At 40.0% G+C, this 6,268-nt stretch overlaps 1 protein-coding gene across 1 annotated transcript in view; it reads left to right on the top strand.

Moving 5' to 3' along the window:
* Positions 1-3,692: 3,692 nt before the first annotated feature.
* Positions 3,693-6,268, top strand: part of LOC141802107 (filamin-A-interacting protein 1-like) — a 31,349-nt gene continuing 28,773 nt past the window's right edge. Inside the window, exon 1 of the mRNA XM_074685532.1 lies at positions 3,693-4,065. The gene's annotated coding sequence lies outside the window, so the exon portion shown is untranslated. The remainder of the gene's footprint in view (positions 4,066-6,268) is intronic.

Raw genomic sequence — 6,268 nt, 5'->3', positions numbered from 1 at the left:
GACAACTTTATTTGTTGTTGGCATCTCTTTAAAGCTCCTGCATAAATTCTAAAATTCTACTATTTTAATTTGGCAGGTGCTTTCCAAAGCTAGATGCAACACAAGTTGCTGGGAATTTGGTTCAGATATTCATGGTCCCCAGGTGATTTTCTCCTAAAAACCGAGGCTGTAGTTAAATAGATTTTCTACTCTATTAAACATTTATTCTATTTCCCTTTCCTTTATCCTGCTCATCAACTTATCAATAAGTAACATGAAAATTAATCTATAACAATAATAATAATAATAATAATAATAATAATAATAATAATAATAATAATAATAATAATAATAATGAGAAGAAGAAGAATCTTTCATCAACTCTCAATGAGTGCCAACATGTAGCTAACTTTAGAGAATCTTCAGTCATCTTACACAAGTTTTTGAAAAGTGTTGTGAAGACATTCCTGATCCCCAGAGGCTTTATTTGTTAATACTACAGAAATCCTAACTAATGATCCCATAAGGATGTTCTTTAAAAGTTGCGATTTCCTCTGTTGTTTTTAATCCTGATAGAGATCTGCAACTTTGGACTGGATTTTTGTGAAATAATGATCATGGTCCCAAGAGGATGTATCCTTGAGACTTTAGAGATACCGTATTTTTCCATTTTTCTCTGGACCCTAATAAAGTTAATCTTTTATCAGCTTTTTTTTTGGTTGTGAAATGGGTCTGACTTTGAAAAATCTTGGCTCTTGCACTGACTTTCATGATCCTCTGGAGATTGTGAATGTCGGTACTGCAGTCTGCAATACTTTAGTCTTTTATCCAGCACATCACTAAGTCAAAGGGTCTCTTTTAAATCATGTTTTGTTGAATATTTACCTGCTAAACTGAAGTTATTCCCTCCGTGTCAAGCTGAGCTCTGAGTTTGTTCAAAGTGTACAGGAACAGAGATTCAGAGTTTACCTCGTCAGCAGTAGGCTTGTATGACTCAGTTTTTCACATTGCGGCTTAGCTGTAAATGAAAGGGTGTGGGTGTTCGCTAATTTCTTTTTATTCATTGTTCTACAGTTACAAAAACCCAAACTTGGACCTTGTGCTCTCCTGAAAGTCTCCGCGAGTTTTACATAAGCTGCACAGAGCGGAGGCCAGGAGCACCTTTTCAAACACAAAATGATTAATTCCTCGCTGTAAATACAAGAACATTTGTTCCTCATAAAAGTGAGCTTGAGTTGGGTGTTAGAAGCGAGAAGCCGTGAGAATTTGAGCTCTGTGTTGTTACAAAGTTTGACATCCAGCAGCAGCAGACACAACACAGCTGACATTAAAGCTTCATCCCATCAGTGAGCAGTGATTTACTGACCACACAGAGATTTTACAAAGATATTTTTAGTCAGGAAGACGGTAAAAGCTTTTTTGTTTTCTCCAGAAACACTTCCAAACATGTCAGCACATGAAAAATAATCTCATCTTTTCATAAAACAAAGACGTGAGGCCAAGATGGCTTTCGTAACACTCTCGCACATGAGAACGCTCAGTTTCTGGAGGTCGTCTTGTCCTGAGGAGTTTCACATCTTCCTGGAAATAATAAATCTCAACGAAGTGTGGAACATGTTCGCACAGAGACAAGACTGTGTTTGAAGGGTCATTTAAGAAATAAAACAGTAGTTTGATAACAGCAACAGACCCAATATGGCTGGGGTTTAACTGAGAAAGCAGTGCGTACATTCCTCTAACAGCCTGCAAGGGGCAGCACAGCTGGCTACAGCCAGAAGTTAGATTTCATTGAGGTCAGTTAGAAAACAAAGTGACTTTTCTCTTAATTCTCTCAGTAAACCTTTTGATAATGAGTTAATGGTCTCGATTTCTAGTTTTAAGTTCTCCTAACTTCAACTGTGTCTGAAGTCAGTCTCTCATCCCTTGCTTAGTGCCAACCATAAAGTGAGTCCAGTGTAAAAGCTCCCTGCCATGATGAGCCCCCCCAAAAAAGGCCCGTTAGTCAGAAAATCAGAAGGCCGGTTAGTCAGTAGGCCCATCAGTCAGAAAATCAGAAGGCCTGTTAGTGGGAAAATGAAAAAAATTAGAGGGCCTGTTAGTCTAAAAGCCTGTTTTTCAGGAATCAAAAGGCCCATTATTTACAAAATCAAAAACCATTATGGCTAAAATACACCGGACACGTGTGCAGTGGGTCTGCGTTCAGTTACGGCAAGCAGATCAAATAGGTTTCATTCAAGTCATTTTATCAACTTGCACTTGATCTGTTCTGTTGCAGTAAGTCTGCGTGACTGGTCTGTCGTGTTGCAGGTAATACACAGCCATCCTATTTTTGACAGATGCGGAGCTGTGAAGCATTAATTCAGTGTAGGGAAGATCGAGCGGGACAGTAGGTCATGACCTGAAACTACCTAAAAACACTCAGTGACTTTCAAAAATAACAGACCATGTCAAAATCAGTTCGTATTTAGCTTGACTATGATGATAAAAGGACATAATGAGCGGAGCAAGACCGGGGGTCAACAGGTTTGAGGTTTCACAGCCTAAAATGAATGAAGAGAGACTTATCAATGGAGTGGTGCTTGTCAGACTGAACAGGCAGCTGGTATGAGTTGACAAACGCGGTCAAGACGCAGCACAACGGAGTTGCACTGCAGACGTGTCTGGTGTGTTTGGGGCATTAGTTAAAAAAATCAAAGGGCCCTTGAATCAGAATGCCTTTTATTCAGAAAATCAGAAGGCTATTGAGTCAGAAGGCTGGTTAGTCAGAAATTAAAAGGCCTGTTAGTCAGAAAATCAGGAGGCTGGTTAGATTGAAGTTTAAAAGGCCTGTTGGTCAAATTAGTTTGGCTCCAGTTGATCACACCACACAACTTCTGCCTCTCTAGTGCCCCTTGTGGTCACGTACATCCTGCATCTTCTATCTATGTTGCCTTACTTTTTTGGATGAGCACAGTTGATACAATCAAAAGAGGAAGTAAACGCATGACCAAAATAATGTGTGTGTGTGTGTGTGTGTGTGTGTGTGTGTGTGTGTGTGTGTGTGTGTGTGTGTGTGTGTGTGTGTGTGTGTGTGTGTGTGTGAGTCTCAGGCCTCATCATCATTTTAGCCTGTCCATATTTTACATCTAAAGACAGAGCCAGAATTTCAGTATTTTATGTTTAGATTGAATCTTTATTCACTTGCACAGCTTTACACAGTAAAAACATGTTCTCAGAGAGTGTAAAGATGAAGCCTTACAGGAATTTCATCAAGAAGAGGTCACCTTTGGACTTTTCATCCATTTTTTGCTCTTGAATGGATAAATAGTGTAATCCATTGCTACCTCCATCCAATACAAATATTCTCCAGCAGATTTGTTATTGAAATAACAAATTAAGAGTCTAAACACTGGATGTAACAGAAATCTGCTGTCTAAATATCCACTTTACATAATTTCCCTTAAATCCCTCATGACATATTTGGTGTTTTTGGCAGATTTGTAACCTTGGATTCAGAGCACAGGTTTGTGGCTTTGAGAAACAAAACAACCTGCTGAACTGAAGTCAAGCTATAGCAGTGCTAAGTGGAAACCTCATCCAACCAACATAAACGGAGCCAAACCGAGTCCTGGAGCGAGAAGAGGAGGAGGAAGAGGAGGAGGAGTGGTCAGGCTGCTGGACCGGCTCACACTTCAGCTGTTGGGGGTTTGTTAAAGCTCCAGGCAGTCCGTTCAGCTGCTAACACAGACTGAGAGCACAGGTTAAATATAGAGCTGACTCTCACTCACAGGCTGAAGAGAAAACGCTCCACATCTCCTGGAGACAACAAGACTTTTTTATTCCTGAAGTTGAAAGAGAGACTCTGACTTATATCCCTCTTCCTCCCCAGCTCTGGGTCTCTCGCTCTGTGAGCTGTCAGACCAAACTTGGAGAGGACAGAGCTGAACATCCCTTTCTGGCTGGTTGTTGAGCTCTGGCAGAGAAGAAAAGGAGATACAGAACAAGACTGTGATGTTGTGAAAGTTGTCAGTGAGCAGAAAAAGATTGGAGTGACTTTCTGGATTGAACACCTGTCGCACAACAGAGAAAAGGCAGAGCTGTGAGCAGGTGAGTGAACTTGAACCTCATAATCTGACCCCAAAAGGCTGAGCTGCATCTTGGAAACATAAGCCTGACAATGTTTTCCTGAGAGTATTTAAAACAGTTTGGATGATGTAAAAGTTGATTTTGAGTCATGTAAAAATAATCCATTAATTCTCCCCAACCTAGTACAAGTACTAATATTATATGTAAAAATTTAGGGAACCCAAAAAGTTAAGGATCACTAGGATTGAAACAATTTCAGAAGAAAGACTTTTTTGTACCAATGTGATGCTAAAAAAATAAAAAGAAAGAAAGAAAGAAAGAAAATAACCTTCAAACCAACTGATTATATTTACAAATTATGTTAAAACTCAATATTCAACAATACTGAATGTTGTTATCCAATTTAAGTCTGTTTGACTCTCAATGTTGCACTCAAAAGATGATGGATGACTCAACAACTACCTTAGAATGAAGCTCCCCCTGGTGGCTGGCTGCAGTAGTGATCTCCTCACTGTTAGTAAACAGTAATGACTTTGCGCACAGGAAACACTGGATCATAAATACATTTCTGGTATTTGTGACAGAAAAAACATCTCAAAATTTAAAATGTGGGGAATTGTGAACATTTCACAAAGCAACAGAAATGACATCTGCTTGTTTATATCTATTTTGTGTGCTGCTGCCTCTCCTGACCAGGTCACTCTTGTGAATGAGGTCTTGATCTCAGTGGGTCTTTTATCTGGTTTAATAAAGGTCAGTCGGACCAGAGATGGATCTGGTGAATTTTGCCCATCAGACTTCCTTTGGGGATTATTTTCTGTGACTCTGGTTGGCAATAACCACGCTTCAATGCCCATATCTTACCCCAGCAAGAGTTCTTTATTGGCTATTTGTCTCTGCTTTAGGGGCACTTTTTTTCCAGGGATGAGTACCTCAATGCTTGTTCCCCACATTTCCAATGAACACAACATTTAAACTAGGCTCCTCTGTGACTACGTAGACGCATTCACTGGCCCAGCAACCACCTGTAGCATCACGTTTCTATGTGGGAGAGACTCGAGAGCTGTGCACCTGACTTGGCATGTTAGCACAAGCTAATCAAGGGTATTTGACACATACCTGGTAAGCAGAAAGCCAACTCCCGTCACTCTTCGTCCTGTGCTGCTCTCCAATTTCTTGTAAGCGAGTGAAAGTTGAACCAAGCTTCACCCATGAGTAGGAAAAAGCTTTATCTGTTTGGTGGTTTGTTTCACTTTGGTTGTGTTTTTCTTTCTCCATGCTACGTCCACTATCATAGCCGCCCAGGGTAGCTTCTTCAACTTGCTAAGACCAACATGCTAAGTCACTTGTGCACTGGATGTGCTGTGACTAGCTGAGGTGGCTAAGAGTAGTCGAGTCCTCAACCAGAAGTGCCCTGAAACAACCAAAACATCAACATACAGGCAGAGGAGGGAGCTGAGCCAGACACAGATACTGACACTCATGTATAGAGGCCCACAGAAGATGCCTGAGCAGGATTTTTTCTGTTTAAGTTAATAATTTAGTTTTTTAAGGAAAATCCTGCAGACCTTGCCTTTAAGTTATATTTTAGAATTCATTTGCGATATTTTATGATTCTAGAGCCAGTTAACCCAACTTTCTGCATTTAATTTGTACAGAAATCAGACATTACCAGCACAAATACTGACAGTGGACACAAACCCTTAGTCTTTATATGCTGTTTAGACATTATCTGAGGTTATTCACTGGATTGTTTTTGAGTATTCTTGGCTCAGTATGGTATAAAAAAATACTCAATTACTATTAGCTCACCAAATGATACCCTTAGGGAACTTAAAGGCATCTGGTTTGAAGTTTAGATATTCATCTTCCCTGTCTTGTGCAAGAGTTTAGAAATCTTGTTTAAGGACTTCATTGATCCTTACTTACAGCTTTCCCCTGAACTTTTGGGAAACATGGCAGAAGCTTCACCAGTAGCAGCAGGTATATGATATGGAGAAAGTTAGAGAGTGAATGGCGTAAACAAAGTGGATAAACATGATGTAATAAAGTGAAATAATAAGCTGTGATGAAGTTCGGAGTGAATGACGACTCACCCTGACTCATGAATGGAGCGGCTGTGGGACGTTCAGTGAATCAGTGAGTTATGACTCCCCTCAGTCTTGGGACGGTTAATGCTTTTGTTACAGGAAGCCGTACATTAGGAAGCATTAATTTAATAGAT

The sequence above is a fragment of the Halichoeres trimaculatus genome, unplaced genomic scaffold (assembly GCF_033239565.1).
Source record: "Halichoeres trimaculatus isolate MK-OKI-2021-1 unplaced genomic scaffold, fHalTri1.1 fHalTri1_scaffold_13, whole genome shotgun sequence".
NCBI lineage: Eukaryota > Metazoa > Chordata > Actinopteri > Labriformes > Labridae > Halichoeres > Halichoeres trimaculatus.
Note: the sequence above shows the minus strand (reverse complement) of the source record. Positions and strands in the feature narration are given on the sequence as shown.